At 47.9% G+C, this 27,349-nt stretch overlaps 1 long non-coding RNA gene across 1 annotated transcript; it reads right to left on the reverse strand.

Moving 5' to 3' along the window:
* Nucleotides 1-5,176: 5,176 nt before the first annotated feature.
* On the reverse strand, nucleotides 5,177-22,355 carry LOC139789258 (uncharacterized). The gene is made up of 5 exons (XR_011723096.1): nucleotides 22,254-22,355; nucleotides 20,000-20,195; nucleotides 19,405-19,540; nucleotides 18,395-18,558; nucleotides 5,177-5,295 (listed from the first exon to the last, which is right to left on the reverse strand). It is a non-coding gene; the product is annotated as an uncharacterized lncRNA (long non-coding RNA).
* Between the last annotated feature and the right edge of the window lie 4,994 nt (nucleotides 22,356-27,349).

Genomic DNA, 27,349 nt, shown 5'->3' on the forward strand with positions numbered 1-27,349 from the left:
TGTCACAGAGCAATGAGATAATTTCTAATAATCAGTCTGGGACCAAAAAAATCAAGATAAAATTATTTCAGCAAGAATCTAAATGAGTCTTAATGACCTGAAATGTCAAGTCTGTGAAATCCATCTTGGGATACCTACAATATGTTAACCCAAACTCTGCCCTTCCCTTGGTGCCCATCATACATCTTACCCTTCCCACCATCCCCTTACAATAAGGAGTTTTCTTGCATTCTGCTATCAGAGACAGGAATTCTGCCATTTAAATCAGGTTAAAGCCTGAAACACATGAGCTGGCAGCCCAGAAACCAGCCCTGTCCTGGGCTGCATCCCCAGCAGGGTCAGGGAGGGGATTGTCCCCCTCTGCTCCACTCTGGGGAGACCCCCCTGGGGTGCTGGGTCCAGTTCTGGGGTCCCCAACACCAGAAGGAGATGGAGCTGTTGGAGTGAGTCCAGAGGAGGCCCTGGAGATGCTGGGAGGGCTGGAGCAGCTCTGGAGCCAGGCTGAGAGAGTTGGGGTTGTTCAGGCTGGAGAAGAGAAGGCTGCAGGGAGACCTTAGAGCACCTTCCAGTGCCTGAAGGGGCTCCAGGAAAGCTGGGGAGGGACTGGGGACAAGGGCAAGGAGGAATGGGATGAGAGGAAAGGGTTTCAAGGTAAAAAAGGGGAGATTTAGGTGGGACATGGGGAAGAAATTGTTGAATTTGAGGGTGCTGAGCCCCTGTGCCAGGTTTCCCAGAGAAGCTGTGGCTGCCCCATCCCTGGAAATGTTGAAGGTTGGATGGGGCTTGGAGCATCCTGGGCTGGTGGGAGGTGCCACCATCCCTGGTCAGAACTGCTGCCTGGACACAGCTCACAACTATTTCAGGAATTTTTATTTCAGTTGAAGAATGACAATTTTTATTAATTTTTTTTTCTTTTTTACCCTTTCACAGCACAAATAGCAGAGCTATTTCCAGCCTGTCTCCATGATTTTTCAAATGAGACCATTTTTAGATCTGAGCAGATTGCAGCTGCTCTGGGTTACTACAAATAGGAGACAGAACACAATTCACACCATTTCCACAAAGTCCATATGGCAGAAAAGTACCAGCAGCTCCTGGAACACCAACAGAAGAGCCCCAAACCCACAACTTCTGTAGACATGACCCAGAAAGAAGTTTTTCCCCTGTAGATCTGGTGCTCCTAGTAGTGATCTTTGGCCTGCCCCGAGCTCTCAAATTCTTTTCCTACCCACAGATTAAAAAAATCAATGCTCTAAAGGTTCCCTTCTTCAGACACCTTTCCCTTTCCACATCTAAGGGGCACTAAATATTTCAAGACAACCTTGAGGTTTGAGATGCAAGAAGCTGCCCAAAGGTTCAGGTGGTCTGGAAAAGAGATGCTGACATGAAAAACTTGTGGCCTTACCCCAGGGCCAAACATTTCTTCAGGACAAACTCTTCTGGGCAGCACTCTGGTGCCTTTTTCCCACATGGTACAGGTGGACTCAGCTCCTCCAGAACCTGAGTTGTCCCCAGAGGACATGGAAAAACCAGCAAGACCTCAATGGGCTTCAGCTCTTGGTGGGAGATGGCTACAGGGAGGTGTCAAACACCAAGAAGAAGTCTTTGACTGAAAAAAAAAAAAAAGGTTAAATATCAACCATCCTTCTTTCTTTTTTATGTTATAAAGCACTCATGTTACACTGACCTTTCACTCCAAGCTTCTGCAGATAAAGTTGTGCCTTCAAAAGCTCTCTCTGTCCCTTCCCATGAAGCCAGGAGCTTGCAGCCTTTCAACTCTTGCTCAGGGAGGAGAGGTGACAGAAATTGAGGGATTTTCAGAGAGCTGTGGAATCATTTTGGCTGGAAAAGACCTGGAAGATCAAGTGCAACCCTGCCAAGGCCACCACTAAACCACAGCCCTCACCACCCCATTTACACTTTTGTTTTAAAGCATTTTTTCCTCCATGGAAATTTGACCACTTCCTCCAGTGAAAACTCCAGGAGCTGCTCAGATGTTTTATTGGGGTCTCTGCAGTTCAGACCCAATTCCAATGAGCTGAGCAATCAGCTTTGGGGTTTGGGATGGTTTGGAAGCAATTCAGAGGGGTTCAGCTGCTGAGATGAGGGGTGACCAGGAGAAAAAGGTGAGGGGGAGGTCAGTCCCTCAAGTCTCTCCAGTGACAGCTGTCAATCTTTTAAGGAGCTTTTGTCACTTTTGTGGACAAACACCAAGCAGCTGCATGGAGAGGAAGCTCTTCCTGACCAGAACACAAGTAGGGATCAGTCCATGTCCCCCAGCTGAAGGGTTTATATTTTCTGAACCACTGATCTCATGTCCACACTGCAAAAAATCACTCATGGACCTTTTGCCCCACGAGCACTGACTCCAGCTGAAGCCTCCCTCTCATTTTCTACCCTTTTCAATACAATCCAGGAGCATCCATAACTTTCCCCCTTCTTTTCCCAATCCCTCAATCCACATGGAGCCAGAGGCTCAGATCCTATTTAGGTCCAGTCTCTTGTTCCATGGGACCATAATCTGGTTCCACCACCTCCCTCTTCCATTCTCTTGGATGTCAGAGATCCAACCCCATTCCCTACACTTTATCCCACTTTTCCCTCTTAAATCCCAGCACATCATTCCCATGGGTTTACCCTTGAGCTCCAGGTTTTGGGGATTCTCTTCCTCAGTTCAGATGGTTTTTTTATTGGGATTTTTTTGTTGGTTTTGTCTTTTTTTTTTTTCTTTTTCCCCTCCAGGACTTCTCATTTAACTCCCATTCACTCCCAGCCACAATGATTTAAAGCTTTGCCCAACTCATCCTTTCAGAGGCCCAAAGTGATGCATCACTTGGTCACTGCCATTTTTTCCCCTGCACAAAGGAAGCATTGATACACCCTGACCTGTTCTGCTGCTACATTTCCAACCACTCATCACCTCTTTGTCTCTTGAAATGAGGTCAATATTCAATTTTCCAGGGTTCAGCACAGAGCTTCTGCCTTGGGAAAGCATCAGATTTCCAAATTTCTAAGCAGGCTTTGTCACCCAGGGCCTGAAAGGCCCAGCAAGTGCTCCCAGGTTTAAGTGGCATGAAAAAATTCATTAAATTCAGCTGGTTTGGACAGAGACTCAGAGTCCACTCAGCTGGTCCCATCCCCTTTCCACCCTGTGCTTACCAAAACCACTCAGGATTTTCTCTTCAAAAAAACCCCACAACACTCCAGCAGCCCCAAAATGTCCTCACTCCCCAGCTATTCCCTAGAAAATAACCTGGAGGCTCTGTTTCCCAACCACAAAACCCCCACCCCAACTGCACTGGGTTTCTTCTTCACCATGAAGATGCTCACAAGCCACCTCACAAACCATTATTTATGGATTTTACTCCTGCCCAGCAGTTTTCCCAGCTAAATCTTTTTATTTTTTTGAGGACAGGTCATGTAAAACAACAATAGATTTTGTATCTCAATTACCAACCACCTTCACAGCAAAAGTGAGCAAATGGGTTGTGGATTTTTGATTTTTTTTTTTTATTTTATTTTTTGTCTGGGACAGGGGTGAGTAAATGGGTTGTTGGCTTTTTTTTTTTGCTTGGGACACTAAATTTCCAATAAGAGGTTGGAATGCCTCAAGATCCAGGACTATTCACACATTCATCTGCCTCAAGAACAAACCCACAGAGCTGAGGGAAAGCCTCAGGCTACTGAATCAGCACAGAAAAGAATTCAAGCCTGAAAATATTGTATTAAAAGAAGGGGAAAAAAAGGCAATAAACAGCTCTCATAATCATATGTGCAGCCACATAAATCAGGAGCAACTCCAGCAAAGCCTCTGAGCCCAACTTTTCCTGGTCTGAAGCACAGATATTAATTTAGATTCATGCAACCCAGATTCAGGCTGAAAATCCTCCTGCAGTGAAGACACAAAATAAAAACAAAACAAAAAAAAAAACAACTGCCAGGCTCTTCACTTTTACTTTGCAAACAAGAAGCAGCAGGGGAAAAAAACCAAACCACCAGCATCCAAAGCACCTAAAACTGAGGCTGCTTCCCTGTTCTTATTAAATAACCTGACTTAATCAAGCCCATGTGTGCTGAGTTTTGCCCTTCCCTCATTACCCCAGTGCAGAGCAGGTTCAGCTCATTAAAAGCACTGAGGTCAAGCTGGTGGTCAGGAAGGAGCCCAGTTCTAAAGTAGGAGGCCAGGTGACCTTTGCTGAACACCTCTGGAACAGCTCAGAGTGGACTTTTCTTAGATAATGAAAAAAAAAAAAAAGGGAAAAAAAAAAAGCCTTTAGAGTTTTGGTTGGTTTTTTTTTTTTTTTTTTACTTTTTCAATTGTGCATTTTGAGTTCTTCATCTGCTCCCTATTTCAGAGCTGGCAGCACATCTGCTGACCCTTTTGTGCCTCTGTCTCTAACTACAACATGGCAGGCAAGAGGTTCATGGGGACCCAGATGCTGGAACTCAAAGGCCACATGGGGTTATTGCTGCAGTGTGACCAAGCTCCTTTCCCAGCAGCTTCCAGGCTGGAAAAAAAAGCAGTTAATGGCTTCTCCTTGGTGTCCAGGGGTTGTTGGGCAAAGAGGGTTGAGGGAGAAGCTCCAGATTTAACAGCATGATGAGCTAGAGGAAGGCAGACACCTGCCCATATAATAAACAAGGGTTTGGGTTATGATGGAAATAACATGACCCAAAACATGGCAAGCACTCCAGAGCTGGAGAAAAGACAAATGGAGCTCCATGAAAAATCTGACAGGACAGGGCTGCTGCACTCCATTATCCACTAAAAAAAAGCAATGATCTCACAGCTGAATTCCATTTATGAACATCTTCCTCTCCTCTAAAAAAATGCACCCTCTCCAAAGAGTATTACCAGTGTAAGAGGGGGGTTTTGTTGCTGAATATGATTACTTTCAATTTAACATCTTTATTTTCCTGAGCCTGGTTTCAATCACTCCACCAAGTGCTCACCCAGGCTGTTTTCTTCCATGGGCTGTGTGGTTCTGGATAGAAAACCCAAGCAGCTTTTCCAGTTCCTTTCAAGCAACTCAATCCCCAGCCTCAAGTTAAATCCAACCCTGCTGGGATTTGTCACGTGCATCCCTGTAACTCCAAGTGGCTTTGGTTTCCTTTTGTTTGCTGGGAAAAGGGAAAAAGGCTTTGGGGAGGGTGTCCAGAGGAGCTTTACCTTGTCAGGAGTCTTGTGGCTGGGAAATACCAGGCAAACCACTGCCAGGTTTGAAAGCTTTTTCTCCCATCAGACCAGGGGCTTTGGGGCTTTTCAGATTTCTCCTCCGGTGTTGAAATTCCAGGCTGTGTTGGGGAAAATCATGGAATTTATCAAATCATTTTGGTTGGAAAAGACCCTAAAGATCATCAAGTCCAATTCTTCACCCAGCACTGCCAAGGCCACCCCTGCCCCATGGCCCTCAGCATCACATTTCCATAGATTTGAGACTCCTCCAGGAATGCTGGGGACTCCAGGCCCTGCCAACCCTTTCCAGGGAGAAATTGTTCCCCAGCTCCAACCTAAACCTCCCCTAAAGGGTCAGTGTAGGGTCAGGAGATGCCACCTGTCCCCATGGGGGTCCTGAGCTTGCTGTGCCACCCTGAGCTCTGCAGCCTCTGCACTTGGCTCTGGAGTGGCTCTGAGCACAGTTACACTTGGAGGGATCTCATCAGGGGCTGCAGAGAATCACACAATCCTTGGGCTTGGAAAAAAACCTTGGAGAGCATCAACTCCAACCCTTAACCCAGCACTGCCAAGGCCACCCCTGCCCCATGGCCCTCAGCACCACATCTCCATGGATTTGAGACCCCTCCAGGAATGGGGACTCCAGCCCTGCCAACCCTTTCCAAGGAGAAATTGTTCCCAATTTCCAACCTAAACCTCCCTTGGCAAAACTTGAGGTTGGTTCCTCTTGTCCCATCTCTTGTTCCTTGGCAGAAGAGCCCCTGGCACCAACCTCCTTTCATTTGTGTCACCCATTTTGCCACATCTGAGCTTTTTGGAGCTGGAGAAACCCACCAGAAGGGCTTTATGAGGCAATCCATGAAGAAATATTTGGGAAAGAGAATAAAACCATACAACCATTAAGGCTAGAAAACACCTTTAAGACCATCAACTCCAAAGAGCAACCCAACACCACCTTGCCCACAAACCAAACACCCGGAGAGATCTCCCAGATGGGACACCCTCAGTCCTGAATTCCCCAAGACCTACTTCCCACCAGCAAATTCCCAGGATGCAAAATCAGTCCAGGGCAGGTATTTTTAGGCTCCCATCACATCTCAGCCAGCAGCCAGCATCTCATCAGCTTATTTATAGCACCATCCAGACATGACTTGCAGGAAGCAGCATCATATGCCTCTACCTGTCTCAAGTTAACACTCAGTGGGAACCATCACCCATCCCCATTTGCTGAAGTTTGGGGAGTGAAAAAAGCTGCAGGTTTGGAGTGAAAAATTCAAACCTCCCCAGCAAGAAGCCTCTGCAACTTGAAAGAGCCTTTATTTGTGTAAGCATGCAAGAAGATGAGAAATTATTTTGTTTGATCCTTTTCTGCTTCTGTGCTAACAGCTGGAAAAATTATGGTAAATGGGGGTTTATTTTTTTTTCCTCTCTCTGAATGCATTGGTAAATGAAAAATCCAGCAGCAGAAAGCAAAGTGGTTTGGAGCAAAGCAGGTGCTGGAGAGCTGCTCAGACCTTAGCAGGACTGCTAGGATTTATTTCACTGCTTCCTTGACTTATGGATTTAACCTCAGCATCTCTTCAGCTTCTCTTTTCCAGCTGTTTGTGCTTACACAGGAGAAATTCCCTCACTTATTAATTTGGGACAAAATTTGACTGTTGTTCCCAGCCCTTCCCACTTGCAGCCTCATAGTTCTTGGTCCTGGCACAGGAATGGGCCATTTGGTCCCTTCACATCCTTATTAGGTAGGAAATATTTGCCTTTTCTCCTTGAACATGATAGCATCATCTTGGCTGTTGTGGTCATCATCATCCTTCTTCCTCTTCTTCTTCCTCTTCTTCTTCTTCCTCTTCTTCTTCCTCTTCTTCTTCTTCCTCTTCTTCTTCTTCTTCTTCTTCTCCTTCTCCTCCTTGTCCTTGTCCTTCTCCTTCTCCTTGTCCTTCTCCTCCTCCTCCTTCTCCTCCTCCTCCTCCTTCTCCTCCTCCTTCTTCTCCCTCTCCCTCTACTTCTCCTCCTCCTTCTTCTCCCTCTCCCTCTCTTTCTCTTTCTCCTCCTTCTTACTCCTACTCTTACTCTTACTTACTCCTCTTCTTCTTCCTCTTCTTCTTCCTCTTCTCCTTCTCCTCCTTGTCCTTGTCCTTCTCCTTGTCCTCCTCCTCCTTCCTCTTCCTCTTCTTCCTTTTTCTTCCTCTTCCTCGTTCTTCCTCTCCACTTCTTCTTCTTCATCATCTTTTTCTCCTCCTCCTTCCCCTCCTCCACCTTTACCTCCTCCTCTTTATTATTATTACTATTATTATTATTATTATTAAATCCTGTTGTTTGTTGAGCACAGCCACAAGACAAAACCACAACTTCTGGTTTAAATTCTTGACTTTGCCACATTTCCAGGGATCCAAGGACAAAAACAACCCCTTCTAAGTTGCCTCACACATAACAACAGCAGTGTTTTGAGGGAAGAAGGACCTGGAGCAGGTACATGGTGGCCACCTCTGCTGAGTGAGGAGGGAGATGATGCTTTCTGGGTGCCCTTAACATGCCCTGAAGTAACCAGGGGCTGTGGTTTGAGCAGCAGAGGCAATCAGTGGATTTTTGGGTAAGATTTCTCAGGTCAGAGAGTAATGAGAACACTTTATCCCTCTCCCCATGCACCTCTTAATCATTCTTTAATAACTAACACAGCAGAAAAAATGCCCAAGCCCTTTTTAATTGAAAAGTGGCTCCTGTCTCAACATTATTCCAATAAAGAGGGTGGGATTAGAGTCTTGATCCTGTGACTCCATCCTAGGAGAAATGGGAAAAGTCAGAGAAAGAAATTTTAGAATAATTTAGTTACAGTTCCTCCTGCCTCATTCCAAAACTTCTGCCTTCTCCTACCTGCCCCTAAGCCCATGCACAAGACAAGAAAAAGGTTTTACAAAGTTCCCTTCTTGGTTGTCCCTGATTTTCTTCCAAAAAAAAAAAAAAAAAAAAAAAAAAAAAAAAAGTGTGAATATTAAAATGTAGTGAGAACCACAAGTCACCAGGTGTTGCCGATAATGAACTGGGAGCTTAGGCCCAGGTGTGCCCAATAATTAGAGCCTGCCCCAGCCGGAAATGGGCGGGGCTGAAGGGCAGAATAAAAGGCATGCTCCCAGAAGCAGAAAGAGATGCCTGTGGAGAGAGATGGCGAGAGAGCTCCTGATAAGAGCTGTGTCCCCGAGAGAAGGGTTTGCTGCAGCATTAAAACATAGGAATTTCTACCTCACCGTGAGGAGAAACTTCTGTCCTGTGAGGGTGAGGGAGCCCTGGCCCAGGCTGCCCAGAGAGGTTGTGGAGTCTCCTGCTCTGGAGGCTTCCAAACCCCTCTGGATTTGTTCCTGGGGGATCCTGCTGGGACAGGGGGTCTGGGCTGGATCATCTCGAGGTCCCTTCCAAGCCCTGGCATTCTGTGATTCTGAAAAAAACAAGAAACATTTATACTCCCATCCCATGTCTCACCACAAAAAGAGTTTTTGCCCTCCCAGGTGGGAACCTCCAGACTCTTCTGTTTGCCCTGTTTCAGGATCAAGAAGTGGGAGGTGATTGGAAAAGTTTTCCAAGGAGGAAAATTATCCCCTGTGTCTCCTCCATTAAAAAATAGCAAGGAAAATAAATTGAGCTGTGAGGATTTTGTTCAGCCACCTCCCCAAATTATTCAGTCTCAGGTGGGCATCCACCATCTCCTCAGTTTTGCCTCAGCAAGCTGCAGCCTGCAGCACAATTCATTATAAATAAGTTATAAGCCTCCAAAAATCTAAGAAGGAAAAGGAAGTTGTATTAGAAATCTTGAAAATCCTTTAGCTCTGAGGGGGCTCGTGGGCTCAGCTATAATTAAACACCACACTGAAGAGCTCTCTGGGCTTTAATCAGGTTTGTGCTGAACTCAGGGTGAGTTTGCCTCAGTAAAAGGTTATGTTTGCTTCATTAAAAACTGGATTTGGGCTTTGTCCTTGCTGTGCTCTTGGTCCAGTTTCTTTCATCAGTTCAGGCTTTTGGGGAGGGTTACAGAACATGGTCCATAAAGGATGCCAAGAATTAGGTGCTTAAAAAAAAAAACAAAACAGTTCCCAACTAAATATCCCTTCTGCTCTTGTTTCATGGAATCATGGCAGGTTGGAAGGGACCTCAAGGATCATCTGCTCCAACCCTTCCCCATTTGCACACCCTCAGTGCAAAACATGAATAAAATCATAAATAAAACATGAATATAATCTTCCCACTGCTGAAGACTCCAAGAAAACTGGAATTTTTGCTCTATCACACCTGATGGCAACTTTTCTATTCTTTCCCCCAGAAATGGAGGAAAAAAAAACCCTCCCCTGGCAAAACATGAGGATGTTCCTCTTGTCCCATCCCTTGTTCCTTGGGAGCAGAGCCCGACCCCCCCCCTGGCTCCAACCTCCTCTCAGGGGGCTGCAGACAACAAGAAGGTCTCCCCTCAGCCTCTTTTCATTCCTTTGCTGAGTATTTTCTTTTTCCAAAACGTGTGTTTGGGACCAAAACCTTCAGAATTAAAAATGTAAATGTAGTCCTTTTAAAAAAATAAACATTAATCCACCCAAGGGAAGTGTCTTAATAACCCCAGTTATGTTCAGATGGAGTTAGCACCTCACAGGCAGCCAACATGTGCAGGAACTTTTCTTTGCCATATATCCTAGAATCATAAACTCATGGTTGGAAAAGACCTCTAAAATCATCAAGTCCAATCATCAACCCAACAGCACCATGCCAACAAAACCCTGTCCTGAAGTCCATGTCTACACATTCCTTCAACATCTCCAGGGATGATGGGGACTCCAGCCCTGCCCTGGGCAGCCTGGGCCAGGCCCTGCCAACCCTTGCCAGGGAGAAATTCTTCCCAATATCCAACCTAATCCATGGGTGTGTTGCAGGAGAAGAACTTCGAGGCGATGGCAAGCTCAGAGTGAGGACAGGATCGGTAGAGGACTGGCCACCAACCAGCACGGCTGCGAACCTGCTTCAGAGTGAGCCCCTTGCCAGTCTCAAGCCCCACCTTTTATTGGCCCTTGATCTTTGATCATGCGCACTTGGGCCAGCCCTAACTGGGCACAGGTGAAGCTGAGCACCGACTGAGCTCATTACTCGGCAGGTCCTGCCACCTGCTGCCTACATTTCCCCCCCCCCCCCTTTTTTTTTTTTTTTTTTTTTTTTTATTATTTATTACAAATATATAATTTAGTACAGGTTCTATAAATTCTATAGTACAAATTCTATATGTTTTTTTTTTTTTTTTTTTTTTTTTTTATGGGGGGGGGAAAGATGATCGATACGCGAGGATCTTAGTCGCGTGGTGCCTCGTTGTTCGGGGCTGGTAGTGCTGGTCTGGCTAGGGCAGGGCGAGTCCATTTGCTGGGCACCCAGAGAGGTCCAGAGTCCGTGGAGACACAGCTGTACCCTCTTCCGGTGAACAGCAGCGGCCTTGGCCCCATCCATTGTCCTGTCGTCGGATCTTTGTAGTGAATTTGAACTTCAGGCATGCGGATGACCTTGTGCGACGAGTAGTGTAGTAAGACGGGTGGCTCCTGGGAGTCGCGGCTTAGGCTCAAGAAGTTTAATGTAAAGAGAGCCTTACTAAGCCGCATTTGCGGATCCATCAGTCTGCTGTCCTTTTGTTTTTGGAGATATGTCTTCAGGGTGCGATTAGCTCTTTCTACTATCGCCTGCCCTGTAGACGAGTGGGGGATCCCTGTAATATGTTTTACTCCCCAAGTAGCGAAGAACTGTTTAACTTTTTCGCCTGTATAGGCAGGCGCGTTGTCTGTCTTCACTACTTGGGGGATCCCCATGACAGCGAAGCAGTTAGTGAGGTGACGGATCACGTGTAGAGCCTTTTCCCCCGTCTGAGCTGTCGCCCAAAGCATGCCTGAAAAGGTGTCTATTGTTATATGTACGTACTTTTGACGTCCAAAGTCCGGAATGTGTGTGACATCCATCTGCCAAATTTCGCCTGCTTGAAGCCCGCGTGGGTTCACGCCCATTCCCAGAGTAGGGCCAAATTGGGCGCACTGGGGGCAGGCTTTGATGATGCCTTTTGCCTCCTCCCAAGTGATGGAAAAGGTGCGCTTTAAGGCCCTTGCACTCTGGTGGAATAGGGAATGGCTATTTTGGGCTTTGGCGAATTCGGTCACTGGATTCTGTAATCCTAGGCTGACTAGGGAATCAGCTCTGGCATTCCCTTCCCCCAAGCCTAGTGCCGTCTTATGGCTACGGATATGTAATATGCAGCATGGCTGCGTTCGAATTTTTAGCGCACGCTGCAATGATAGAAAAAGTTCCAGTAGCCTCTTGTTCTGCACTGGCTTGATTAGGGCATCCTCGATTCGGTTTGCCACTCCGACTGCGTATTGCGAGTCGGAGACAATGTTAATGGGGACGCGTTGCCATTTCGTCAAGGCCCATATGATGGCAAGCAGTTCCAGGGTCTGAAGATTGTCCTCAGTGGTACCTGGAATTAGATGCTGTCTCCATTGGCCTTGGTCCTGCCAAACGCAGGCGGCCATACGAGACTTCTTTCCAGCATCAGTAAATACTGTTATTCCAGGTACTGGGCGCTCCGAGACAATTGGTCGCTCGATCCACTGGAACTGGCTGATGGCTTGGAGCCGCCTGTGCTTTGGGCCCTCATGACGTACGTCGCCGGGATATCCGAGTAGGGCGAGTTGTATTGGTTCGGAGCGTTGCAACATCCAATCGAAATCGGTTGTCCTGATCGGGATGTTGATCCACTCCGGCTCTCGGCCGTCTACCTCTAGGCAACGTTGGCGTCCCTTCCGAATGAGGAGTGCTAGGATCTCTGTTTTCTGCCATATGGCTTTCTGGGCCGTATGGGGTGGGAACAGCCATTCTAGGATTGATACAGAATCTGATGTTGTAGAGTCTTGGTTATATACTTTGTTGTGTCTTTGTCCCTCCGTGAGGTCTTGTATGAGTAGCGCGAATGGGAATGAAGGGTGATTACATATCCACACTCCAATGGGGTGGGCGGCGTCTCGCCGATCTGCAAAGCCGGTTGTCAACTTGTGGACAATTTGTTTGAGAGCTCTTGAATGCTCCTCTGTCCAGTCCACAGGCGCCCCTGGTTGGGTACCCCGTAGCAAGGACAAAAAGGGATGAATGTCCTCATTGGTGAGGCCTATAATGGGTCTTACCCATTGGAGTTCGCCCACGAGTTTTTGGGCGTCATTCAGAGTTTTAACTGAATGGGTTACCTCCAATTTCTGTGGCCTCACCATACTGCTAGTTACTTTCCATCCAAGGTAGCTCCAGGGTGACTTTGTTTGGATTTTTTCCGGAGCCACGGTTAGTCCTTTGGCCTTGAGCCGATCGGTCAAGACCTGGCTGATGTTTTCGGGGAACGGGGCTTGTTGACAGAATAAGATGTCGTCCATATAGTGATATATTATTGTGTCCGGCATTGCTTTTCTGATCGGGGTAAGCGCCCATGCCACATACGATTGGCATATTGTTGGGGAATTTTTCATTCCCTGAGGAAGCACTACCCATTCGTATCGCTTCGCTGGTTCACTTTTGTTGATTGATGGGATCGTGAACGCGAAGCGATCGGTGTCCTCACGATTTAGAGGGATCGTAAAGAAACAGTCCTTTAGGTCAATGACCAGGAGGTGCCAGTCTCTGGGTAACATAGTTAGTAGAGGCAGCCCAGGTTGGAGGGCGCCCATTGGCCACATCTGATCATTTATCTTCCTGAGGTCCTGTATGAGACGCCATTTGCCCGATTTTTTGGGAACCACAAAGATGGGTGTGTTCCATGGGCTCGTGGACGGCTGGATATGTCCGGCGTCTAGTTGTTCTTTTATTAGTCGATTCATGATGTTCAGCCGCTCTTTGGAGAGGGGCCACTGCTCTACCCAGACAGGGGTGTTTGTTTTCCAACGGAGTCTGGGTGTTGGCGGCATGTCTGCAGTGGCCCTTAGCGAAAATCCTTTCGGGTTTGGGTGGGCTCTGGGATGGATAGGGTGGCCCCTATCTGGCTCATCACATCCCGACCCACCAACCCTCCGAGCTGGCCGGGCAAGGGTAACACATATGGTCTTACAGTTACCACTTGCCCTTCTGGGAATTTAATTCGGACAGGTTGGTGCGCCTGCAGGGGGGTGGAACCGCCTCCTATCCCCTGAACGGTGCTAGAAGCTGCGGTGAGCTTCCATTTTTGAGGCCAGGCGTTTTTGTTGATAATTGTTACGTCGGCTCCGGTGTCCATCATTACGGGGAGGGTTTTTGCCTCTTTGCCGGTAGCCAGTTGTATGTTTATAATTGGCCGTGTTTTCATCTGCTGCACCAGGGTTACCAAAGTGCTTCCAGATGAACCAAAAGCCCGGTCACCTCGCGCCGTTTGGACGTTTTTTCCTAGGTCCATTTTCGGGAGCAGGACCAGTTGTGCTAATCGGGTTCCTGCTTTGATTACCATGGGGGGGTTTAGCGTGAAGCACGTTACCATTATTTCCCCTGTGTAATCAGCGTCGATGACCCCTGGGAGCACGATCAGTCCTGCTAAGCCTGTCGAGGAACGTCCCATAAGAAGCGCACCAACCTTGCTGTTTTCGTGAATTATAGGTCCATATATCCGCGTCGGTATCTTGTAAACTGCCGAGGTCGATAACGTGATATCTATTGCAGCTGGTAGATCGAAGCCGAGGCTTCCTCGGGTTGCTGGGGCAGGGAGCTGGCAGATAGCGCCGGCCCGGCCATTTGTGTCCCTGCGCGGGGGCCCCTCGCGCTGTTCCTGCCGTTTTTTTGGAACCAGCAGGCCGCGTCATTGTGGGATGCCGACTGGCAGCGGTTACACCAGACGATGGCAGAGCAGTTTCGTCGGTTATGTCCTTGTGCATGGCATCGTGGACAGACCGAGCTGGAATGGCGTTGACCGTTCGCGTGATTGCGCTGAGGTCGGCGATTACGTCTTCCATTGTTGGACAGTTTCTGGGCTACCGCCGCAAGGAGCTGATGGGTAGGTTCCAGCGCAGCTGCGAAGGCGTCAGCCATCCCTCGATGTTGCTGGTGTTGAGACGCTCTGGCGGCGACATCCAGCATGTCAGATACCGACGCTGTTCTTGGCAGTGTCGAGAGTAACGCTTTTAGTTTAGGATTCGCGTTCTCAAACGCCAATAATTTGAACATGGATTCGCGTTGATCGTTTGTCAAGTCTGACTGAGCCGTGACTGATCGCCACAGCCGGTCAATGAAGTTCTGGAAGGGTTCATTCGGCCCTTGCTTCACATTAGTGAACGATGGTCCGGGGTGCGGTTCTGGAACTGCATAAAGTGCCTGGCGTGCCAGGCTTGCCGCGGCATGGTGAAGCTCACGCGGATATTGTAGCTGCACGCTGACTTCTGCAAAGCGTCCAGAGCCAGTTAGCATTTCTGCTGTGATACCCGCCAGCGGGTCTCCGGGTGCCCTAGCGCGGTTTACTTCCGCCGCAGCGAGGCGTTCCCACTCTCTTAGCCAGATGAACTGCTGGGAGGGGGTTAATAGGTATCTGGCTAGGCTGCGGCAGTCGTAAGGGCTGTTTGTGTCGGAAGTAAACAGCCAATCTAGGACAGCCCGGCCGCCCTCCGATCTTAACCCCTGCTCTTTGATGACCTTCCGTGCCTGCTGCAAGGTCTTCCACGAATGCTGCTCAAAGATTGGTTGGTTATTCATGTCCTGCAGCACCGGGCACGCGACAGGGGTGGGATCCCATTCGCCTTCCAGGATGGCATCCCGGATGATACCGGACCATCGCCCTGGGCGACCGGTGGTAGCTCCCTGGGTGTTTTGCAGTCGCCGCAGCGGGGTCGGGGCATCATCCTCGTCATCCGTCAGGGTAGGTGGGTCCCTGTATCGCTGAAAAGCTGGGTTTTTGGCCTTTCGTGGGGCTGGGGGCGGCGCCGGGGATGTCTCTCTGAGGCAGCTCGATGAGCTGCACGCCGCGGTCTCCGCCTCGCTATTTTTTGGTGTCTCATCCGGGCCGAGATCTGCCAGCAATTCGGCTACGCTTTTGTGGGGCTTCCCTGTCATGCCCTTTATGGCAGGAATGCCATTGTCCAACCCCAGCCCCAGACACACGTGTTTTGTTACGCCTTCCTCGGCGGGTGGTGCCGAGGGAGTCACGGCGGGTACATTTTTGGGCGCTAATTCCTCAAGCGGTGGCGCCGAGGGGATCACCGCAGACACTTTCTTGGGGGGAAATGTTTCAGTTTTTAGTAATGGAGGTGTGGTGGTGGCGAGTGCCGCCTTCACCTCAGTTTTCATCATTTCCAATAGACCGCATACGACTCGCCAGGTGTTATCGGCACCGATGACGTCGCCGTTAATTTCTTTAGAATTGAGGTCTGCCAGTAGGTCGTAGACCTCTTCCCACAAGTCTCGGGCTTTGGCTGGACCCGGGGAGCCAGGGAGCTCCTGGCTCTCCGCTTGTGCCGCGATTTTCTCAGTGGCGGCAGCTTCAGTGGGTTTACTGGTAGTAAGACCCATCTCTTGGCAAAAAGGTTTGGTAGTGTGAATAAGAGAAAGAAGGGGTCTCTCTTACCCTACTTTCCCGAGTTCCAGGAGAAAGATGGGAAGTTCGTTCGGAGAGGAGGGCTTAGGCGAGAGTCTATGCCCGCATTCTCCACCAGATGTTGCAGGAGAAGAACTTCGAGGCGATGGCAAGCTCAGAGTGAGGACAGGATCGGTAGAGGACTGGCCACCAACCAGCACGGCTGCGAACCTGCTTCAGAGTGAGCCCCTTGCCAGTCTCAAGCCCCACCTTTTATTGGCCCTTGATCTTTGATCATGCGCACTTGGGCCAGCCCTAACTGGGCACAGGTGAAGCTGAGCACCGACTGAGCTCATTACTCGGCAGGTCCTGCCACCTGCTGCCTACATGGGTGTTAAAGTGAGAGGATTTAAGGACCACACTAGGACATGGGGTGGGAGCCCTGGCTTAGCTCTACAACATTTTTAACTACTGTTAGGAAAGATGTCAACCCTCAAAAAACAGTTTGCATCCTTCTGGACATCACCTACCCTCTCCACACACACAAAAAAAGGCTGTGGGAGGTGTCCCCAGAGAGCTTCACCCAAGCAGAATGAAGTGGGTGAAGACTTCTCATGGAGAACATGAAAAAAAAAAACCTTCATTGTTGTTGTTGGTTCAGGGGCAGCCCAACAGATGCCACGACAGGGACCTGGATTGCACAATTTATAACCCATGCTATGAGTTCAAATCACAGCTTTCAAATCTCACAGTGAAATTCCAAGCTTTCCTGAAGGCTGCCTTAGGAGTATCAAGCCATGGTGCTCATATTTTAGGTGATAAGATTTTTTTCTAATGACTTTACAGTCGATTAAAAAAAAAAAAAAAAGTGTGATACCCTCCACTCCTGTCCATATTGGTTGTAAAATAGCCACATAAATCTGGAGCCTGCAGGCATGGGAAGGAATATGGGGCATATCAAATGACTCTGCAGGTGCAGCTCAGTTGCTGCAGCCTCTTGCTTGGCTTCACTGTGCTCTTTGGCTCAGCAAAATTCAGAGCTGGGGCAGCAACGTGACTTGGAGCCCAAGAATCCCTCCCCATAAATCCAGGAGAGTGAGATGGGGGAATTTTTGGATCACAGCTTAACAATGTCTGGGTTTCACCACTCTCCTGCTCCCCTCCAGTCCTCTCAAAGGTATTTAAACCCCTCAGAGGACCAGTTTTCAAACAGCTGCAGGTCAAAGGAGGTCCCAATTTCCTTAGTGTTCTCTAAAATGATAGCTCACCCCAAACTGTTGGGATTGGTTTGTTTGGGGTCAGGGAGAGAAATCCAGGACCTCAACCTATTTAATCCAAATCCAGCCTCCCCCAGGAACCAGAACCTCCTCTCCAAAGGAAAGAGTAACCACAAGGTTCACACACACCTGAAAAATCCTACTCTGGTTTAGCCTTTTTTTTTCTTTTTTTTTTTTTTTTAGCTGCTTGGTAGAACAAAGAAGCTGCAGAGTGAGGGGAAAACCTAAACGCAAGAAGAATTATGTGCTTAATCATAAACTGAGGTGGAAGATTAAGTCTGAAAAGAAGAATTACTTCTGTGGGGGCCTGTTGGGACCTGTTCCTCACAGCTCACTTCACACCAGCTGAGCAATTTTAACCCTCTGCCCTCCCCTGTTGATTCACTCTCCCTCCCCACCACGGCTGAAGGAATTTATTTTATTCAAGGACATCATTCAAAGCCCAGCTGCAGCTCTAGTGACCTGAGAAGGAAGCTTCAGGCCTCTCACTTTTTCTTTCAGAAATTAATTAAGAGCAGCACCCTTCAATTAAGTGGCTTGAGAGGGGACAACATGACCCTGGGGACAGGAGGAGCTGTGGCTCAGCAGGATCCCCTGTATCAGGAGGGACACCTGAACCCCCAGACTCATCCTCACCCCATCCCCATCCCCACCCCATCCCCTGGGGACCCAAAGCACCTGGCACAGTGCCCAGGACATCCTGGCCACCATGATTTCATTGAGTTGTGGCTCACTCACTGATATTTTTAATGTTCTCCAGGAGCCCTGGACCCCAGCCAGATGACAGCAGATTTATAACAAAATCATAAAAAATGGTAACTCTGCACCAAGCACAAGTTGTTAAGCTTTAGTGATTCAGAAGGAAAAGCAGAAAATGTGGCCCACAAGCTCCCAAAACTAGAAAGAACACAAAAACACTTCTGATGAATCAGGAATTCTTCTGACATATGGCTCATGATTTTTGATGCTGAGTTTTGAAAACTGAGTGTATATATCTCAGCCTTTCTTTGATGACTGAAGTTCTTACACCACACCTGGAAAAGCTGTACTAATTCACCAGGGTTTTTCTGGGCTGTCCTGGACAACCTGTTGAATTCAGGAGAACAGGAGAAGGGAGGAGAGCAGTAGGTTCTTGGGAACAGACATATATTTGTATATCTGCTCCAAGAAAACCCAGTTTTGGGACAGGAAAAGGCTGGACAGCTCCAGTCCTACCAACTGCTCATCAGCACAGATCTTCATTTTAAGATGATTCCCAACTGATGTCCCAAGGTTTTTTTTCCAACATTATCAGGGAGAAAAGGATATAATAACATGGAGATCCCTTGTGAGCAGCTCTGAGCACCAAACCCACTCCACCTCTCCCAGGAAAACCAACTTCCAGGTGCTCTACAGCTCAAAAAAGCCTTTATCTACCTCTCATACCTTATCATCCCCTCAGCAGTGTGGCCTCAGGCTGGAAGCTGGAGCTGCAGCAGGACTTTTTGTCCCTAAGGACATATTTTTCAGGAGCCATCCACTGGCTTTCTTTACAGGCAAGTTTCAGCAGCAGCAGCAGCATAAAGATGAACTTCTTGAAAGAACATCTCCTGGAAAAAAAAAATTATCTGGGAAGACTACTTAATTATTCCATATATCTTCGGCATCCTTGATGAGAGGCACTTTAGTGTGTGGGTGTAGCTTTAGCAGAGGAAATAAGATTAAATTTATCCAGAGAGATAAAGTTATTCTGTGCAATTACAGCCTGCCTTTGAGATCCTTCCCTGGAGAGAGCATGTCACAGAGCTGGGTAGGGCCTTACCTGGGACACTTTTCTTCCAAAAATAGTGTTCTCCAGGAGAAATGTGGTTGTCAACCTGTCACTGGGTTCTTGTCAGTGATAACACCAAATCCATGTGTCAGCCATAACTCCCAAAGCCCCCACTTTGATGCCTGCCCATGTGTTGGGTTGGCCACCTCACCCTCACAGGAAAGAATTCCTTCCCAGGAATGATGAGAAATTCAGAAGAAATTGTTGAATTTGAGGGTGCTGAGCCCCTGTGCCAGGTTTCCCAGAGAAGCTGTGGCTGCCCCATCCCTGGCAGTGTCTCAGGTCAGGTTGGATGGGGCTTGGAGCAACCTGGGCTGGTGGGAGGTGTCCCTGAACATGGATAAAAGTTGGAATTGGATCATCTTCCAGGTCCCTTCCAACCCAAACCATGATTCTGGGATTCCATCAGTTGCCTGTGGGGGAGGATGGAGTTGCCAGCATCTTGAGGGGAGGCGGAACCCCTCAGGCATGGTTCTGGGGACAGGAAAACCACTCTCCCAGCTCTCCCTGGCCACCATTGTGCTTTCTTTGAAGATGCCAACTGGGAAAGAGGAGAGGAGAGGGTAAATTTAGTCCCACTTCTCAGCCAGCACCCCATTTTGCTCACAGAAATGTCTTCACTCACTTCAAGTGGTGCAAAAGTCATATGGGAGGTGCTTTCATTTAATTAGGAAATAAGGAGTGTTGGGTTTTAATTGCCTTTCTGTTTTCCAGAGCCAACCAAGGGTTTCCTGCCACGGGGTGTTTCCCAAGACACCAACCTGCAGACAACAGGAACACAAACCACAAGGTGATTACAGAGAACAACAGAAAGAGAGAGAAAAAAAATCAATTGAGGGCAAGGCCACTGCCCACAATGGGTGTTCTGTATTTTGGAGTTTGAAATACTCTGCTAGAATAAGGAGGCTTTAACTCACCCCTGCCCAAAGCAAACAAAATCAGGTTGAGGCTACATCCAGCTGAGAGGGCAGGAATAGGATATGGATGGCTTTTTTGGGGTTTTTTTTTTTTTTTTTTTGATGGTATTTATGTTTTCTTTTAGACTCATCCTTTATTCCCCCAGTATCTTTATTCCCCCCCAAAATAAACGAAACATCCCTTAACAAAAAAATCAATGTACTAACAAAAAAAATCAGACTGAAACCCCACTTTTCCATCCCACACCCCCCCCCAGGGAAAAGTTTTGCTGAGGAAACAACTTGCCCAGCTTGTTGCAGCACCTCTTTGTTCTTTTTTGGCTTCTTTGCAGTCGATCCATTTTTAGTGAAGCACTTCATTTGTCACCAGAAAGCAGCAGAAGGCCTTTCTATTTCAATTAATTTTATTTATTTATGCGTGTCAACCACACTTTTCTACCAGCTGTCTCTGTCTGGGACCATCTTTATTTGCTGCTGTCAAAGGACTCCAACTAAAAGCCTAAGAAGTAACACAAGGAAGATTTATATTGCTGTATCTGCAGCCTGGCTTCACCTGTTTTGGAGGTTGGGGAGGGGGGGAAGCACAACATTACCAGGTTTGCAAATTATTTTACTGCCCATTTTGTCAGCTGAGAAGCCAAAGATGGAAAAAATGAAGTGGAAAATGATGAAGCCAAAGAGAAAAAATGCAACTTCAGCATGTGGGGAGCAAGCAGAGCATCTCAGGAGCAGCTCCATCTAGAGAAGAGGATGCTCTGCCTGCTGCCCCCCAACACCAGCTGGAGAGGAGAAGGGGAAAAAGTTGAGATGTTCCCTTTTGGAGCTGGAAAAATGGGTTTTTGCTCTGCAGACAACAGCTTTTAAGATGTCAGCAGCCAGCCAGCTCCTCCTCAGCCTCCCCATTTCACCCCCTACCCAAAAGCAGTCGCCGTGGGGGGCTGAGTCCTCCTGTATGTGGGATTTGGGTTTACATCTGGATTTTTTGGGGTCCTTGTCCCCTGGGACACTCAGAGACTGAAGGGATGACTTTAGCAACAGCAAAAATACCCATGGAGGGATTGTAAGTGTCCTGAAGGAAAATAAATACCTGCTATTGAGGACTGGGAGGCTCTTAGTAACCAATGTGTGCTGTTGGTTGGTGTATTTTGCAGTTTACTGATCAGGGGATGAATGGTTCAGGGATTTATGTGTCCTGATAAAAGCTCTTCCACCATGGGCAGCTCCTCAGGTGGGAGCTTCATTGGAAAAGAGGAGAGAAGACAGTGCCCAAAGACATGATCCCTGTCTCAGAACTTACTTTTCTCACTGTTATCTCCTGAAAATGAGATTTCTGACCCAAATCCCTGCCTACCAAACCTACACCAAACCTACAAAAAAAAAAACCCCAAACCTACTCAACCACCTGATGAGTTTGTTTGACCACAGAGAGAGTGGGATGAGACCTGGATCACCTGGATCCTGCTGGCTGAACAGGCAATGGATTGTGTCACAGCTCCAGGCCAGAGAGATCTGGGGAAAAAACCCAACAAACCAGACCTCCAAATTTAGGATTTTTACTGATGAAGATGCACAAGCAGATGGATTTTTGGCTGCTGCTAAGAAAGTAAGGATGCTGAAGTTTGCTACAACACCATGGCTTTCAACATGGCTGCAGGATGTTTGACTCCAGCATCATAGAATTGTTCTGGTTGGAAAAGACCTTGAAGATCATGAACCCAGCACTGCCAAGGCCACCCCTGCCCCATGTTCCTCAGCACCACATTTCCATGGATTTGTGCCCCTCCAGGAATGTTGGGGACTCCAGGCCCTGCCAACCCTTTCCAGGGAGAAATTGTTCCCCAGCTCCAACCTAAACCTCCCCTAAAGGGTCAGTGTAGGGTCAGGAGATGCCACCTGTCCCCATGGGGGTCCTGAGCTTGCTGTGCCACCCTGAGCTCTGCAGCCTCTGCACTTGGGTCTGGAGTGGCTCTGAGCACAGTTACACTTGGAGGGATCTCATCAGGGGCTGCAGAGAGTCACACAATCCTTGGGCTTGGAAAAAAACCTTGGAGAGCATCAACTCCAACCCTTAACCCAGCCCTGCCAAGGCCACCCCTGCCCCATGGCCCTCAGCACCACAGCTCCAGGGCTTGGAAATCCCTCCAGGAATGATGGGGACTCCAGCCCTGCCCTGGGCAGCCTGGGCCAGGCCCTTCCCCAGCTCCATTCCCTTCTCTGGACACACTCCAGCCCCTCAATGTCCTGAGGGGCCCAGAATGACCCCAGGATTCCAGGTGTTCTCTCACCACCCATGGGGATAATCCTTCTGGCCACATAGAGCTGACACAAGCCAGGATGCTGGTGGCCTTCTTGGCCACCTGTATATTTTTATAGCACATTTCTTCTGCAAACAGCAGTTCAGGGCTCATGTCCTTGCTTCAAAAAGTGCCATCTAAGAGAACTCATGGTGCTGTTAGCAACACAACCTGTAGCTGGTTAAATCACCCCCCTGGAGAGCCATGCATATGGCTTAGCATGATATTGATCTCAATTTCCAAAACCTGTTAGCAGCCTTTACCTTCTGTTCCCCATTAGAGAGGGAAAGGAGGAAAAATCAGCCCCATGTTCTCCTTGTATCAGCATCCAGCAGGATTTTCATCTGAGTGACAGAAGCATTCCTGTCCCCCTGCCAAGACAACTGAAGAAAAGGAAAAAACAAAAGAAAAACCAAACCAAACACTCTGTCATTGTTTTTGGCACCAACAGATGTCCTTCAAGTGTTCATCTAAACAAATGTTGCAAGGGTTATTGCAAAAAATGTTATGAACTCACATAAAGCAGATGAAATGTGCTCAGTGCATTCATCTGTGCTCACAATTAGGAAATGTGAAGAAATATGGTCAATAAACCTTCTTCACCTAGAATCAATTAAAAGAAAAAAACCCCTGAGATTTGATGGGGAGCAACCTAAAATAATAACCATAAAAAAAAGCCCTTCATGTATGCAACTCTCTGATGCTGTGCATAATAAAGTGATGCTCACACAGGAGAGAATCCAATATTTTGCACAATGTTTGACTTTGGTTTGTCCTGGAGAACTGAGGAACAATCCCAAAGCTCAAACAGGGTTGCAAAGCTGAGGGCTTCCCCCAACCTGGCTCATCAGCTGCCCAGAGGCATGAGACAAGGTTGGGTTTGTCCCAGGATTTGGGGGTGAATGGACCTGGGTGAGGTTTTCTCAGCAAAATTCTGAATTTTGAAAAACCAAAAATTAGTTATGGCAAAGAACCAGTTTCAGCAAGTTCCTGTAAAAATAATAATAAAAAAAATAGAAAAAAGCTTTGAAATGATAAAAATGCTTTCTAAAATATCAATTTAAACCAACTACATGGTTTATAAAGGGGTCTTTGGCACCTCCAACCTCTCCTTGTCAACCTAGGCCAGTGTCTCCTCACCATAAACAATTCCTTCCTTCTATTTGGTCTGAATCTCTGCTCTTTTAGTTTAAATCCCTCACCCCTCATCCCATCCCTCCAAGTTCTCATCCCCAGTCCCTCCCCAGCTTTCCTGGAGCCCCTTCAGGCACTGGAAGGTGCTCTAAGGTCTCCCTGCAGCCTTCTCTTCTCCAGCCTGAACAACCCCAACTCTCTCAGCCTGGCTCCAGAGCTGCTCCAGCCCTCCCAGCATCTCCAGGGCCTCCTCTGGACTCACTCCAACAGCTCCATCTCCTCCTGGGGTTGGGGACCCCAGAACTGGACCCAGCACCCCAGGGGGGTCTCCCCAGAGTGATGCCAAGGACTCACCTCTCAAACCTGGCCAGGTTCCTCACAAAGGTTGATGACACCTTGCACTGTACCTCTTAGGAGGAAAAAAACAACTTTTAAACAGTTTTGCAAGCTTAAAGGGCCTTTGCTGACACCTAGCATCCTTGGAAAAGCTCTTTCATGGGAAAAGGAATAAAGGGATTAGGGAGGAAAATGTCAGGAGATGACAGCCGAGGCTCTGCTGAATATTTAGCAACAGTTTAGGGCTTGCTGGGTTGAATTTATCATTGTGGCATTAAATTCAACACTGTCACTGGGCAGCCCTGGCAAAGCAGAAGGCTTAAAAAAAATTAAAAAAAAAATAAAAAAAACCTTTCATGGATTTAGAGCTTTAAACTGTGATGCCTCTGAAAAACTGCCCATCAAATTGAATCTGAATGTGGCCACGCTCACTTAAACCTCTCTGGGAAACTTAATCAAGGGAGTTCAAAGCTTTGGTGAGGATTTCTGGCTCCCAACACTTTGCCCTCCCTGGAAATCTACACCTATTTCCTTTGCTGTTTGTTAAAGTGAGAGAAATCAGAGTGAAAAGAAATTTTACCTTGAACTGAGAGGCAGAAAATGGGGAGAAGTCACTGAAGAAATGTCAATTAAAGAGGAATTCATTTCCTAAGAAAAGGGGGGAAAAAAAACCAGGTATAAAAACAGAGTCAAGGCTGAATATTTCACCCCACTGCATATTTTGAGCTGAGCACCTTCCCCACAGTGTGTGTTTGTCCTGTGCAAACCAGGGGGGTGTTTTAGGTAAATACAACTAAACTTGAGGGAGGATTCTCACTGATTTCCCTCTCCAAGAGCAATCACAGAATCATGGAATATCAGGGAGCTCAGAGATCCTCTGCTCCAGCCCTTTTAATATTATTATGTATCTCAGCACCCCATCCAGCTGAGACTTTAAACATTCCAGAGTGGGGAAACCCACTCCCACTTCCCCTGGGAGACCACTCCAGGGTCTCAGGGTGAAAATTTTCCTCTTTGTGTTCATCTGGGCAATGCTGATGAGCAGGCTCCCCCCCACCAAAATTATTCTGATGCTCACCACACATCAGGAGTAAAAGCCTCTTGGAAAGGAGAATGTTGGAGCCTTTGCTGGACCCATTCCCCCACACCTGGGTCCTTGGGGTGATGAGGACGCTCCAAGGTGCTTCTCACTCATCAGCACAAACCATGGCTGTGAAGAGAATCAGTGGTATTCATTATCTTCCCCCTAATAAAGCATTGCTCATCCTGCTCATTAACCACTATTAATTATTACCAGTCACAAAGTGCCATGTTTGCTCTGCAGCCCACAGCACAGCTAAAACTGCCATGATTTATGGAAGGGAAATTCAGCAGCTTTTTCAGTCTTGATGTGACTGTGATATAAATCAAACTCCCAAGCTTTCTGCTGGGGAATGAACTGCTTGTTAACAGAATAAATATGTATTAGTAGATCAGACATGGCTAACTTGCTTGCCAGGTTGCTAACAGGGAATGATACATAGCCCTGGACATGGGCACTGATTTCATCCCTGGAAACTGGGAGCAGGAGGGGCTGGAGATGGACTGCAGGATAAAAAGGACATTGAGGGGTTGGAGTGTGTCCAGAGAAGGGAATGGAGCTGGGGAAGGGTCTGGAGCACAAGTCTGCCCAGGAGAACTGCTTTAAATTCTAACAGAGGTGTAAATTAATGGAAGGGTGGCTTTCCTAGGGTCTGAAGCACTGAGTTGCATCCAAGTGAAGATCTTGGGGAAAATCTATTTTCCTTTAAAAGCTGTTGAGAAGTTGGGCTCTATCAGAGCTATCCATGGGCATTCACCAATTTTCCCCCTCCCCCAGCCTTGATGGAGAAAGGGAAGTGGGGAGAGATGCTGAGCTTCGCACCACACCTGGGGCTTTTATCCTTGTCTTCTGCACCTCCTGAGGTCAGGTATCCATGTTGTGCTGCTGTGCCATCCATCAGAGATCTTTCCAAAAATCTTCTTCAGATCTGAGCCCAGTGCCTAAACAAAGACATTGGGTTTTGGTTACTCTGAGATTGAGTCCTGGGGTCATTCTCCGGCCCCTCAGGACATGGAGGGGTTGGAGTGTGTCCAGAGAAGGGAATGGAACTGGGAAAGGGTCTGGAGAGACCAGAGAAGTCCAGATCCTGGAGCAAAGGAGGCTGAGGGGAGAGCTTCTGGCTCTCTGCAACCCCCTGAGAGGAGGTTGGAGCCAGGGGGGGTCGGGCTCTGCTCCCAAGGAAGAAGGGATGGGAGAAGAGGAATTGAGCTGGAGGTTTAGATTGGAGCTTGGGAAGAATTTCTCCCTGGCAAGGGTTGTCAGGGCCTGGCCCAGGCTGCCCAGGGCAGGGCTGGAGTCCCCATCATTCCTGGAGGGATTTCCAAGCCCTGGAGCTGTGGTGCTGAGGGCCATGGGGCAGGGGTGGCCTTGGCAGGGCTGGGTTAAGGGTTGGAGTTGATGCTCTCCAAGGTTTTTTTCCAAGCCCAAGGATTGTGTGACTCTCTGCAGCCCCTGATGAGATCCCTCCAAGTGTAACTGTGCTCAGAGCCACTCCAGAGCCAAGTGCAGAGGCTGCAGAGCTCAGGGTGGCACAGCAAGCTCAGGACCCCCATGGGGACAGGTGGCATCTCCTGACCCTACACTGACCCTTTAGGGGAGGTTTAGGTTGGAGCTGGGGAACAATTTCTCCCTGGAAAGGGTTGGCAGGGCCTGGAGTCCCCAGCATTCCTGGAGGAGTCTCAAATCCATGGAAATGAGGTGGGGCAGTGGTGGCCTTGGCAGTGCTGGGTTAAGGGTTGGGCTGGATGATTTTCAAGGTTTTTTCCCAACCAGAACAATTCTATCATCTTCCTTTGTCCTTTTTAACCCCATGCCAGCCCACAGGGGTGTCTCAGGCAGTGGGAAGTCACCTGTGATGCCAGCAGATCCTCCCCACGAGGCAGGTGACTCCTTCCTTAAGTATCCATGAAAGCAGAGACTTTGGAGCAGTTTCTGTTGACAGAAAGCTCCATGTCCCCAACCTTCCCCTTGACATTGATCCTTCAGTGCCATGGGGTAAGGCACCAGATGCCATCAATTTATTTTTCCTCTTTGTTTTTCTGTTGCACTCCAGTAAAACCCCTCACAAGCTGCATGTGGACTCCAGTGGGACCTTGTCATTGCCACCGTGCAGTTTCCTCTTTGTTCCCTCAGAGCAGTTAATAATAACTGTTTATTTTTATAAAACCAGGCAGGGGGAGATTTTTTCCCTATAATTTCACTGACACCTCTGGATGGGGACCTGGTCCCTAGATCTTTTGTGACAAACAGAAGAAATTACCATTTTAGAGAAAGTGAATAGTCAATATTTCATTTCATAGTTGCCATGTACAATTTTCCCCATTATTTGGAGAAGATTAAAGGAGAAAACTCAATTCATTATTACATTTGAAAATATGCATTGGATTTTTCTACAGCCTGTTATTTTAGGCCAGCTCTTCCAACGTTGTTTCTTAGCAAGAATAGGGTCAGGTGTGGGGTTTTTTTGGTGTGTGGTTTGTTGGGTTTTTTTGTTTTTTGAGTGTGTGTGAAAGTCATTTAATCTGTCATCACTGAAACCTGTGTTGTTGCTGATTCACCCCAGGGTTCCTGTTAGAGTGGCAGCTGCTGAAATGTTGTCCCTGCTTTCAGCACCTTGGGCATCAAATCTCTGCTCACACTCTCCAGGTGCAGTGGCTGAGGGGCTGGGATTTGAAAGATCATCTCAGGGCTGGTCTCCTGGAGATGGGAGGAACTCCCAGGCCTTGAAGGAAGGAAAAAAGCAAAACCAAAAATGCTTGAAGGAAGCTGAGTGTCAAGTGAGAATTTCTCCCTGGAGGAAAACTGCAG

This window comes from Heliangelus exortis, chromosome W (assembly GCF_036169615.1).
Source record: "Heliangelus exortis chromosome W, bHelExo1.hap1, whole genome shotgun sequence".
Classification (NCBI taxonomy): domain Eukaryota; kingdom Metazoa; phylum Chordata; class Aves; order Apodiformes; family Trochilidae; genus Heliangelus; species Heliangelus exortis.